The following is a 13231-nucleotide window of genomic DNA, read 5'->3' as shown; positions in this document are numbered from 1 at the left end:
GCAGGGCGAGGAAAGAAACGTGGAGACAAAAAGCTGCTAGATGAAAATCTCCTTTTAAATTTCAGAAGAAAGAGCGAAAGACAAAGGGAGGTGACGGACAACGAGAGGAAAACGGCTGCCTCCATTAAAAGCCGAGATTGGAGTTGAGCGGAAAGGAGATACGGTGTATTACGCCGGCACTTCGGAATTGGGTGAAGAACGCGGAGACCGGAGAGCACACAGGATGATTGATGGACTAGATCCCGCCAATTGATTGCCTAGTTTAAATACATCAGGAGCCATCGCTGTACTGACTGAGGAGGGCACAAATTCTAGCATACACTAGGCCGCTCGAAGTCATTACCTGCGACTTTTTTTATAAAGCTATTTTACGTAGTTCTGCCTGTGCGGTTCTACACGTAGTGTGTATGAACAAACTAAGATAGCGCTGCGCAGTTGCATCGAGAAGCACCTTGGGGAAGCAAGTAGTGGCGTCAAGGTCAACCGTAAATAAAGCGTCATTCAGCATGAAGTCACAGTGCCCAACTGAGCGCCATGATGCAACTATGACGGACTAGCTGCAGTTGAGGGACCAGGTGCAACCATCGCTATTCCTAATAGCGTATTGAAGGAGCCGCCGATGTAATTATTTTATTATTAGGCAGTGAGTATTCCTGGACCCCGTTTTTTTATGAAATGGTGCACCAAGGCCCGACTGCGAGAAACGCACTGAAAACAATTAGATCATAAGCTGAAGACGTGAGAATCCTGGACTAGTGTGAAGCGGCTTCTGGAATCAATTTCAGAAATTACAGAGTTATGAAGAGGTTTCTAACAAGAGAGTTGCATATTCCTGTTGCTTTCAGAATATGGGGCTCTTATAAAATTGACGCTTACTTCGAGTGCGCTACGCTGCCCGTGTCATATTTAAACGATGCATGATTGACCTTGAGCTCGATTTATGTTTAGCACTTAAGTAACTTTCGAAGCTTTGGTAATGCAGAAGGCTGTACCCCCAACAGCATTTCGGTGCTTGTAAGCCTGCTATATGCCGTTGTTGTTGTTTTTTTTTTCCTTTTTTTTTTTGTACCCTTCCTACCTTAATATCAGAAAATAACCATGCCACTCAGCCTGCAAAACGTTCCCCATGCAGCAACCCTATGATGTAGTCGAAGGAGATTGGGAACTGCTTAAGCAATATCCATTCCAGTACTGAGCACTCTTATCTTCACCTAGGTACCGCAACTAAGCCCACCAAACAGGCCTCATTTTGTGCTGCCTCTTTCCCACTTTTCTCTACTGAGCGTCTCCTGAATCTCAGATTTTAACCTTGTGTCGCAACTTTGTTATTATGTTTCCTGGGGGAAATTACTCTGGAGACCTAAAGAAGAAGCAGCTCGCTGATTCTATGAGTGGACAGCGAAGGCTAGCGTGCCTCGGGTCAAATATCTTTTCAGAAACGTAGCCATGCAGGAGGAAAAATAACTATTCTGCTCAACAGATTTCGTTCCTGCCGAAGCTTTTACGTGCAGAAGCAGCCACGGAACTAAGAAGCAGTTATGTTAGCTATAACAATTTGTTTCCTTTCAAATTAGATAATAAAAGTGAAACGTGCCTTTAAGAAGAACAACCAACTTTTTTCTAAGTTTGGTGCTCTATCCTTTCCAAAAGTAACCATTCAGTGTAACTTATTTCTTAGACCTATAGCGCTTCACGTAAGGGCCCGTTAAGATCAAAAATTGAGTGGCGAAAGAGAAGTCCCTCTACTCAAGAATCTTTATGAACTGGGGTGCCATAAAAACCGCGCTGTACGACTGAGAAACACAGACCATTACCTGGTTAGTTTCTGCCAACAGTGTACTCCTTTCCTTTTTACGCTTGGTGACCATAACGACATTGAGAAGACGTTAGCAGGGAGTACATGTTGAGGTTTTTGAGTGCGCCTGTTTCAACATGTTCTGAGCCATCTTTATTTCAAATTTAAATGAAAAGTTCCTTCTTGTAACTAATTAAAACTTTTGCATTGTTTTTACTAGATATCGCCGCAATGTTATTAGTTTTAATTTCTCGTTAAATATGGCGCGGTAAGAGGCGACCGCAGCACAGAAATATTCAGAACGCCGCTACAATTAAGTTTTACCAGCCACACATCCCAACTTCTCGTTTTCATGAAAAGGTAAACTGTTCTGTAGCGGTTATGTAGAGGTAGAGCAGCGGCCAGTATTTTGTATTTGATTACAAAAACCAGGAGAAGGAGGGAGACGAAAAGGCCGCTAGAATGATAGAGAGAGTGATCTCTAGGGACAGGGCATGAATAAAAACGGTACCATCAGATTCGTACAGGACTTCATTATAACAAAATTTTCTTTGTAACACGTACCTGGAAAAAGAGGACGGAGACAGAATATCAACGCTATCATTAGGAATGCATGGAAGAGAGCAGTGAGCATCTCAGATGCACTTCACTTTAAACAAAAGGCGTATTAAAGCCCCGCATTCATGGCAATATGAAAAAAGTTTTGAACGCTTATCTGGCGGCTCAAGGACTAGACTAGCTAGCGGCAGGGAGGTTAAAGCAGTGCTCCACGAGCTCGCACTAGCTATCCCTTACTCTTTTCGCGACTGGCAAGAAATACGAAGCTATTACCTAACCTCGCGGTCAATCCCGTAAAAAGAAACGTTTAGCATAACTTCGATGAGGACAGAAGAAAAGCGGCCAGTGATGGTACCTTTAAATATGTCATAAATAGGAGCTCACTTAGCAAAAAAAAAAAAAAAAAACATCAGTTTCCGAGCAGCCGTTGCCGAATAAGGCGTATTAAACATATTGGACGCTAATTTGCGCAGTGCCAAAAAGCGCCTCCTGTACTTAGGAGACAAAAATGGTTTTCTTTTTACCCTGTAATGAGGGGGGGGGGGGGGGACCAACAATAAAAGCATTGCGTAAGACACCCCATTATTGCAACGTCTTCCTACTGCTTTTATTTATTGTACACCAGAATAATCACTGTGTACAAAAGCGATAAAACGATCATCTTTCATTCTGTTTTAGTCTAATTGGAACGGTTAACTATTGACTTCCACGGAAAGCAAGCAGCTCATACCCTGTGTCATGCTGATTAGTAATGTGAAACATGATGCACATGACAAAGTAGAACTAAGGCCGTGGCCTTTTTGGTTCTACTTTCATCATTTGTCCATCTTCTTAGTTTTCTTAGAAATGAAACAATCAAAATGTGTCGCAATATGGAAAAGAGCACCAGAAAGCAGGTAAAAAATACCAAAAAAGGGTTACCCAGCATGTTTATGCTCTGTGTTTTCACCGGATGATATTTTACTTACATCTATGCTGAGATGACAGCGGCGACGTAGACGCAGAGTAGAGCAAATCTTCGCCGAAGTAGCACCTGTCGCTATTTATCTGCCTCTTTCATCAAGGATTTAGAAAATTTCATTTTCGGATTTATTAAACTTATAATTATTCGAAGGTAGGGAGAGTGCACGATCTTCCCAGAACGTTGTGCGGATAATTCGCCTGTATAGAAAACATACTTGGGGTCCTTTGTGGTAATATGGCGCTGGAGACTCATAACCAAAGCAAAATATCGTGCATTGCTGAGTCTTGCTGCTTAGCGCATGAATTTCATACGAAAACAGCTTTATTGATTTAAAATAAACACAGGCACCCTATACTAGGCCAAGGATCCATAACAACAGCGCGACAGACGGGACGTGGAAGAAAGGACGACAACACAGAGCGCTGACTCACAACTCTGTCAGCGTTGTGAGTCAGCGCTCTGTGTTGTCGTCCTTTCTTCCACGTCCCCTCTGTCGCGCTGTTGTTATGGATCACCGTGCACACCAACTCGTCCAACAACTGGTATAGGCCAAGGAATAAAGTTAAAAGGCTGCCGGCACTCACGAGCGTTGGAATATTTTGCACATTCTATTCGAGATATACAGTTGTATTGCAAACCTCAACAGAATGCACTATCTTTAATGATGTGATACAGAACCGCTTCAGTGCTGGTGGACTGAGGAAAGTGGGTTACGACAAGCGCGGGCTATGTATCAGCCATAGTAGCCTTTTTTTTTTTTCTTCCCTTGTGTAGGCGACAAATGCGAGTGTTATAGCACTGACAATGCTGCATGGCGTCAATAAATACGAAAAGCGCCAATGTTTCAAGACGCAAACGGAAAACTAATTTTCGATATCCTTTATACGTTGAATGGTATCCACTTAATCTGCAGGTCGTCGTTTACACTGTAGTTTTCGCGGGCGCTGGTACGTTCCACAACCGTACGAACTATTCCAACGGTACCACCTTCCTGACATATTTTACATCCTGGCGTCACCTTTCTGGGCGAAAAACTGCTCTACGTGACTAAGGGCCCCGTACGGTTATGAGTGAATTAGATGGAGTCTTATATATATAAACTTAGCTCATAAAGTTTGGTACCACCGTGTGCGTCACAAAACAATGATTCGTTTGGTACCACCCGCACCTCTCTCACGGTCACTGGCTCGCCCGCACAAATGAAATTTAGCCTCCGAGCTGCTACCACTACATGGAATCAGTGTAACTGAAGTTTGAGTGTAGCCCTTCTTTTTAAAGCTTTGTGCGCAATGCGATAAAGTTTTGTTAGCTTCACCGGCTTCGTGTCCCGTCGGAACATTGCACGAGGATGAGGCAGTTCAGCCGCGCTTTCTTTATAGATATGAAGGCAAAGCTCATCATATGGGATGTAAGGAAAAATTTGTTCTTTGCCTGCCCTGAAAACTAACAAGTAGCTTTCTTTAAGGCTTGGATGCTCTCGAATCATCTTAAAACTGCCAATGACATGAAACAGTAGGAAAAATTATTATAGATCCGGCTGGTACTGCTTTTGGGGGATTCTTAACCGCCTGGGATGGATGGATGGAATATAGGAGCGTCCCCTTTGAAACGGGGTGGTAGCAGTAGCTATCATGCTCATTTTTCTCCATATATCTTAATTATTGATTTAGAATGGTTAACTAAACCATCATTCTATTTATTAAATTTTGCTCCTACGTTACTAACATTATGTCACTTCTCTGCTTTTAAGCCACCAATCTTCCAGCCGTTTTTTGCTAGTTTCCACCGTCGGTTTATTTACCCGGCCACTGTTATCTCTAAACCCCAGAGCTTCAGGAACAGTGATTGCGCCTGCATCAACTTCCGGATGGACACCATAGCATTCGAGTATAATATGGCCAATTGTTTCACTGGAGTTTCCACATACAGCACATGCGTCATCTCCATTGTTAAACTTCTTTCTGTAGCTGCGTGTTCTAAGGCACCCTGATCTAGCTACAAAAAGTAGGGCACTGCCTCTTGAGTTATCAAAGAAATCTTCTTTCCTGATCTGCATTTTCCACTTTCGGTATAATTCCACACTCTGTTTTTTTTTCATCGAATTTATCCATTTTTTACCTTCTGTGTTTTTCACCTGTTGCTTAATGCTCTTTATTTCTCCGTCCTTGTGACTAGCATACTTACTAGTTAGTTTCCTAGTTCTTTTCCTCCATTGTAAGTCAACGCTTTTTAGGTACATGTATTTAAATACCTTAGCTGCCCATCTGTTATTGTCCAATTTCCTCAGGCGTTCCTCATATAATATTTTACTCTGAGCTTCCCGTACTTCGAAAGATGCCCAGCCCATATCTCCCTGTACCGCCTCATTTGTAGTTTTGCCGTGGGCACCTAGTGCTAATCGTCCAACGGATCTCTGGGCATCTTTCTGAGCTTGAGCCTGAGCTTGAACGAGCGCGCCATCTACTCGCTGAGCGGCGAAACTTGAGGAAAATCCGTATTGATTTGGTCATACTAAAATTCTTTCTTCACAGATGGCGATACCTGCACGCTAAAAGCAGGACTTTCACCTAGCTGGCACCTAGCAGGCATGCTCATAAGATTCCCGTTCAGTGAGGATATTGCACCTTAGGTAGCCTATAGGATTGTGACCTATACCATCAGCGCTTGCATTGCTTTTCTACTATACGCCATGCCTACGAAGGATGTATAATAAAAGCTGGTAAATAAGCTCTTCTTCAAATATTCATAATGTAGTATTACTGCGAAAGCATTAAAGCGTACTTTCGCCAAAAATAAATTTCTCAGTCGATAACAAAGTTATAGCATCACAGGTTTGTTCGTCATTCAACCGCCTTCAAGCAGTGCTATTAAAGGAACACGTTTGCAAAAAAGAAAACTGGTTTGCGTGCATCGCACCACTGCCTTATCAGTTCACATTCCTGCTATCTCCACTAATATTCTAACTTTGTTTACTGCTTAAGTATATTGGGATCCACACAGCAACCATCAGTGACAACGGTCTTAGTAGCCTTCGCATCCCACGTCATGCCCACGCCAACTTCTTGCTCTTGGTTTCAGATAAAATATCAGATAAAATATCAGATAAAATATCAGATAAAATATCAGATAGAATATCATATCATTAGTTAATGACATTCCAGTGCAAATCAAGAAGAAGAAATGGGCATGGGCAGGGCATGTAGTGCGAAGAATGGATAACCGCTCTTGGCTAAGGGTAACAAATCGGATACCAAGAGAAGGAAATCCTAGCAAGGGGCGGCAGAAAGACAGGTTGGCGGATGAGGACAAGAAGCTCGCAGGCGTTAAGTGGATGCACCTAGCACAGCATAGGGTAATTGGAGTGTTAATGACGATTATCATCATCTTTAACACACAATTCTAGTATGACCTGTCCTACTCTGATCCTGTTTTTAAGTTACAGCTATAAATTTCTTTTACGCAGTTTAATATGGTTTGTTAAATATCCAGTTTCTGTCTCACAGGTGATTACCAGTTAACTGGAATGGATATACTTTTTTGTTAAGGGATACCGGTAAACTGCCAATCATTGCATGAGAGTACCTCCCGAAAGCGCTGCACCACTTTATCAATCTTTCAGTTAGTTTTCGCTATCGTTTTTCTTAAGTTCCGTCACTGCCTGCCCTAAGTAGTTGTATTCTTGACCACACCAATGCCTTACTGATCACGGTAAACTGCTGTTCCTTCCCGCGGCTATTGAACATTAACTTAGTCTTCTGCATGCTGAGTTGCGGCTATTTAATCCTGCTAAAATTATTCTCTGCCTCAAATTCGGCTCATTCTTACGGAGTATGCATAAGCCCTGAGTGCGCTTTTCTATTCCGGAAATTGAGAAAAACGTCTGAATATCATTTGCTGCTCTTAAGCAGATTAAGCTAGAGCATCTGAATATCTTCACAGAAATCTTCACTGACAGCTCTGATGAATTCACCAGCTCCGGAGGGTCCCCGTGATTCCATCGTGATCAATTTGAAAGCTATGCACATCACTTCATCGATAAATGCGTAATTAGCTTCCCTTATGTAACCTTCACCTCTCCCAGCGGCAATGGTCTGTTTTCATTAATTCAAAGCAACTCTTCAAGCCTACAATCTGCATTAAGATGCGGTTCGCTTCAGCAACTCATTTCATTTATTTTTCCCTTAAAGGGCCGAGGGCATTACATAAGGGGCGAGAAAACTCGATATACAATGCGAACAAGAGCAGGAAAACATTAAAACAACAAGAAAAGAAAACAGAAACAAGATAGATAATGCAAGGGTCAGACGAATTAATATTAAAGACAAAAATAACAATATACCATAAGGAAATGACGCCGAAAATGTTATACAAATTTGCATGAGAAAATACTTTCACGAAACTGGTGAAACTTGAGCCGGTTGGTACGTCATCGATGGCAACATCAGCAGAACTACAAACGCACGTAAAAAAAAGTCAAGACAAGGTAAGCGCTTCCTCCCCCGCGCGGCCACAATTCTGCCGACGTCATCAGCGATTTCTTCACGAAAGATAGTCGTTTAATTTTATCCTCAATGATTTGCGATCAGTGCATGATACGATGGTGTTTGGCAGAGCGTTACACAGTACTATTGCGTCCGGAAAAAATGAAGAATTTAGTGCTAAGGTGCGACAGTTGATACGTGCAATGCTATGATTATGGTTTAGGTGGCTAGATGTCCTTTGGGGGGCTGTAGCTTTGCATGTCTCGAGTGGGGATGATAATATAAGTGATGTAGAAATATGAGATGTTTATCAGGGCGAGGTAACCCAAGGCCATTATATACTCTTTGAATGGCTGCTAGGACACTATGTTATCACAGCAAACCCCATTTGTAACGAGATTTCTCTCTGTGTTGCAATAACGGACTTCAGATAAATACTCCTGTAACAAGAGTTAACGCATATTGCGTGCAGACTTTACGAGCTGATGAAGGATCTAATACTTTCTCTTTGCAGCACGGGCAACTTTTGAACCCTCACCTCAGTACACTGGACCCTGTATTGCACCTTCATCTGCTCAAAATTATATCGCGACAAGATGCACACTTTCTGATCTGTTTATGGCTCGGAGTTGTTTTTACAAAGCAGTACACATTCCAGATTAGGGTGGCAGGCAGCCCTGTTAGTCAAAAAAGTGGATACGAGAAGCCAATCGCACATCTGGGTGAAGGCCCTGCTTTAGCGTCCGAAGGACATGCGCTTCCCTAGGATTTTGAAGCCTGTATGTTCGCCCTCTAGAAGTTGATGAGATTTTCAGACCGTGGCCGCAGCGGTCGCCATGCCTCCTAGACTCACAAGGCTTTATTTTGCTACATGAGGGCGAGTGGCTTTTGCGAGTAACTGTAACTGTGCTCTGTTCCCCTCTCTTTTTTACTGTTTAATTCGTATGTCTTCTTACCTAGATGGGGGTAATATCCAAACCTTTATTGCAACGTCCCTGCCTTCTCTCTTCCGCTTTAACTCTCTCTATCGCTCTAATTTACTAATTGGTGACTCCATGCATAGATATAAATAATCGCTTCATCATTTGATACACACATATATATATATATATGTGTGTGTGTATCATGTGTGTATATACACGTTTATATATATATATATATATATATATATATATATATATATATATATATATATATATATATATATATATATATATATATAAACATATATATATATATATATATATATATATATATATATATATATATATATATATATATATATATTGTACTGTGATAGTCATCGCCATCGACATGCACCTGTGCGTTGTGCGACGAAGAAGAAGTACGCTGGGCTCGCCGTTGCAAGGTCCTGTTCTCACAGCTCTCCATCTGAGCGTCAATAAACGCCCTATTACAATTGGCGGAGGTGCCGGAAACGATCCCACCCAAACTGGAACTGCGAAGCCGTACACTACCCTCTACGACCGCCATGCAAGACACTTCGACGCTGCCGGTCGTTCCACCCACGATCATGTGTGCTGGCGTCGTGCGCCAGCGTGACCCTTGCCTGTTCAGCGGCACGGCCGATCAAGATGTCGACGACTGGCTGTCATCCTATGAAAGAGTAAGCACCTACAACAAGTGGGATGACTCATACAAGCTCAGTAACGTCATATTCTATCTGACGGACGTGGCGAACCTCTGGTTTCGCAACCATGAGGCTGACCTGTCATCTTGGTCGACATTTAAAAAGAATTTCGCGGAAGTGTTCGGCCGCCCGGCAGTGCGTAAGCTTCGTGCCGAACAACGTTTACACGATCGTGTTCAGCGCGCTGATGAGACCTTTACCAGCTACATAGAAGACGTCGTTGATCTCTGCAAACGAGTCGACCCGGCCATGCCGGAAGCAAACAAAATCCGCTACATCCTCGAGGGCATTTCTGAGGACGCCTTCCAGATGCTGGTAGCGAAAGATCCCACCAGCGTTAGTGAACTCGTGAAGCTTTGCCAGAGCTACGACGAGCTCCGCAAGCGGCGCGCTTCTAGGCGCCGCTCCAGTGTGTGCGACGAAGGCGTATCCGCATTAGCCCTGGGTGGTTCGCCAACTTCTGAAGGGAGCCCGCTGAATCAAAAGATCAAAGATTTTATTCGTGAAGAGGTCGCACGTCAAATCTCACTCCTTCCCCATTTTCAAGACTCGGGCCGCCTCGTTCCTGAACTGGCTCCATCTTTGGCCCCTGCTATACGCCGTGTCGTGCAAGAACACGTCGCTGATGCCTTGCCGTCCAACCCCGTGGTGCCGCCTGTGACGGCACCTCTCACGTATGCCCAAGTAACGGCTAGGCCACCACCTTCGCCCACGTCTGGCTCCTATGTGCAGGTCCCTGCCTACCGTTCACCGCCGCATGCTGAGCCTTCGTTTCAAGCCCCACCCTCAAGGTTCCGCCCACATCCTATGAAACCTTGGCGTACTACGGACAACCTTCCGATTTGCTATGCCTGCGGTCGGCCGGGCCATGTTGCGCGCCTTTGTCGCCAGCGCCTCCAACCTTCACAGCCTGACATTCGATTTTACCCGTACGATACCGACTCAGGCTCGCAAATGATTCCGCCCGGTTCTCAATTTGTCCCACAAGATCGCCAAACCTATACCACTCGTCGATCACATTCTCCTCGGCGCCGATCGCTTTCTCCAATGCTGCGACGTTCTACCAGCACCGTTGAGGGAAACTAACAGTCGCAGTTCCGGGGGCAAGAACTGCGCTTGTTTCGAATTCCTCAAGTCCTCCATGCCGTCCCGCTAATGTTATCAAAGTTTCTGTAGAAGGCGCCACAGTTCTCGCTCTCGTCGATACCGGTGCAGCCGTCTCCGTCATCAGTGAAGCGCTCTGCCGTCGAATTCGCAAAGTGACCACTCCGATTTCCGACTTTTCGCTCCGCACCGCCTCATCACAGCACATTCACCCCTCCGCATCTTGCACAGCCCGTGTGCTCATTCAAGACGTCTTGTACCCCATCGAGTTTATTGTTCTGCCGAACTGCTCGCATGATATCATCCTCGGATACGATTTTCTATCGACTCATCAAGCCGTTATTGACTGTGCTCGTGCACAAATTGCCTTCGCCCCCCTCTGTGATGCCCCCTTCTGTGATACCCCTCCCCGCACTGCAAAACTTCTCGTCGCCCATGACACCGACATTCCTCCGTTCTCTGCTGCCCTCGTACCACTGTCTTGTGAGTGGGTAACTCCTTTGACTGCGATTTTTACACCTTCCGAAGCCACCTCCCGTCATCCCTGCCTCCTTTTTCCGTTCGCTGTTCTCGAAATTCAAGACGGCAAGAGTGCACTTTACGCCTCGAACCCATTTTCTTGCCCAGCAGTCCTGCTCCGTGGCGAATGCATTGGACGTCTTGAAGAGCTTGATCCCAGTCATATCACCACTCTTGCTGACTCAACCCCCTCCTTCGACGTTAGTCTGTGCTCTTGCGATGTTGCGACCGCTTCGACGCCCTCCGACGTTTTCCAACATGCTATTGATGCTGATCTTCCACTTGCGCAACGTGATCAACTTGTTGCCCTCTTGCAGAACTTCGCTTCTTCATTCGACTTTCCTCAAACTGACTTGGGCCGCACGTCTGTCGTAGAGCACACCATCGACACCGGTAAAACTGCACCTTTGCGCCAGCGCCCCTATCGCGTGTCGGCTTCGGAGCGCCAAGTAATTGCTGATCATGTGGACGACATGCTCCGTCGGGGTGTCATTCGGCCATCCCACAGTCCCTGGGCGTCTCCAGTTGTGTTGGTACCTAAGAAAGATGGCTCCTTCCGGTTTTGTGTCGACTACCGCCGGCTCAACAAGATCACGCGCAAGGACGTCTATCCTCTGCCACGCATCGATGACGCACTAGACTGCTTGCAGGGCGCCGAGTTTTTCTCCTCGTTGGATTTACGATCTGGCTACTGGCAGGTGCCAATGGCTGACGCTGACCGCTCTAAAACTGCCTTCATCACACCAGATGGATTATATGAATTCAACGTCATGCCCTTTGGGCTTTGCAACGCCCCGGCCACATTTGAACGCCTCATGGACACTGTGCTTCGTGGATTCAAGTGGCGAACCTGTCTTTGCTATCTCGATGATATCGTAGTCTTTTCTACCGATTTTCAATCCCACCTGCTCCGACTGAAGGACGTTCTCACTTGTCTCGCTACCGCCGGCCTCCAACTGAATCTGAAGAAGTGCCGCTTTGCTGCTCGCCGACTAACAATTCTAGGTCATGTCGTTTCTAAGGATGGCATTCTTCCCGATCCCACCAAACTTCGTGCAGTTGCCGAATTCCCACGCCCAAAATCACTGAAGCAGCTACGAAGTTTCATTGGCCTATGCTCCTACTTTCGCCGCTTCATCTTAAATTTCGCCTCTATTATTGCTCCTCTCATCCAGCTCCTCTCCGGTAGCTCCGACCTCTCCGCATGGACACCTGCTTGTGATGACGCCTTCAACACTTTACGCCGTCTTTTGGTTTCGCCTCCCATCCTCCGCCACTTCGACCCGAATGCGCCAACTGAGATTCACACTGACGCTAGCGGTATTGGGATAGGCGCCGTTCTCACCCAACGCAAACCTGGTATCCGAGACTATGTGGTGGCGTACGCAAGCCGCACCTTGACCAAGGCAGAGTCCAATTATTCTGTTACGGAAAGAGAATGCTTGGCCATTATTTGGGCCATCGGCAAATTCCGTCCGTATGTCTATGGCCGACCATTTTATGTGGTCACTGATCATCACGCTCTGTGCTGGCTGGCGTCCCTCAAGGACCCGTCCGGCCGCCTTGCTCGCTGGGCTCTTCGCCTCCAAGAGTATGACATTCGTGTCATATATCGCTCAGGCCTCAAGCATACTGACGCGGACGCTCTTTCGCGCTCACCGCTGCCTCCCTCTTCGTTGCCTGATGAGATCTGCGCCTACGATTTGTCTTCGCTTGCCACTATTGACATGGCCACGGAACAGCGGCGCGACCCGTGGATATCTACACTTCTGGACTTTCTTTCAAGTCACTCTCCAGGTCGTCTGTCTCGGGCGCTTGCCCGCCAAGCTCACCATTTTTCAATTCGTGACGGGCTGCTCTATCGCCGCAATTATCTTCACGACGGAAGGAAGTGGCTTTTAGTCATCCCCCGTCATCTCCGCGCCGAAATTTGTGCTGCTTTCCATACTGATCCCCAGTGCGCCCACGGCGGAGTGTTGAAAACCTACACGCGCTTGCGTCTACGCTTCTTCTGGCGTGGAATGTACCGCTTTGTCCGCCATTTTGTCCGCTCCTGCCAGTCTTGCCAACGCCGAAAAACTCCTCTCAAGTCCTCTGCTTCGTTGCAGCCGTTGCCCTGTCCTGCCCGTCCGTTTGATCGTGTCGGCATAGATCTATAC

The sequence above is a fragment of the Amblyomma maculatum genome, chromosome 4 (genome assembly GCF_055883805.1).
Source record: "Amblyomma maculatum isolate TAMU_Amacu chromosome 4, ASM5588380v1, whole genome shotgun sequence".
Taxonomy (NCBI): domain Eukaryota; kingdom Metazoa; phylum Arthropoda; class Arachnida; order Ixodida; family Ixodidae; genus Amblyomma; species Amblyomma maculatum.
This window is presented reverse-complemented; position numbering follows the sequence as displayed.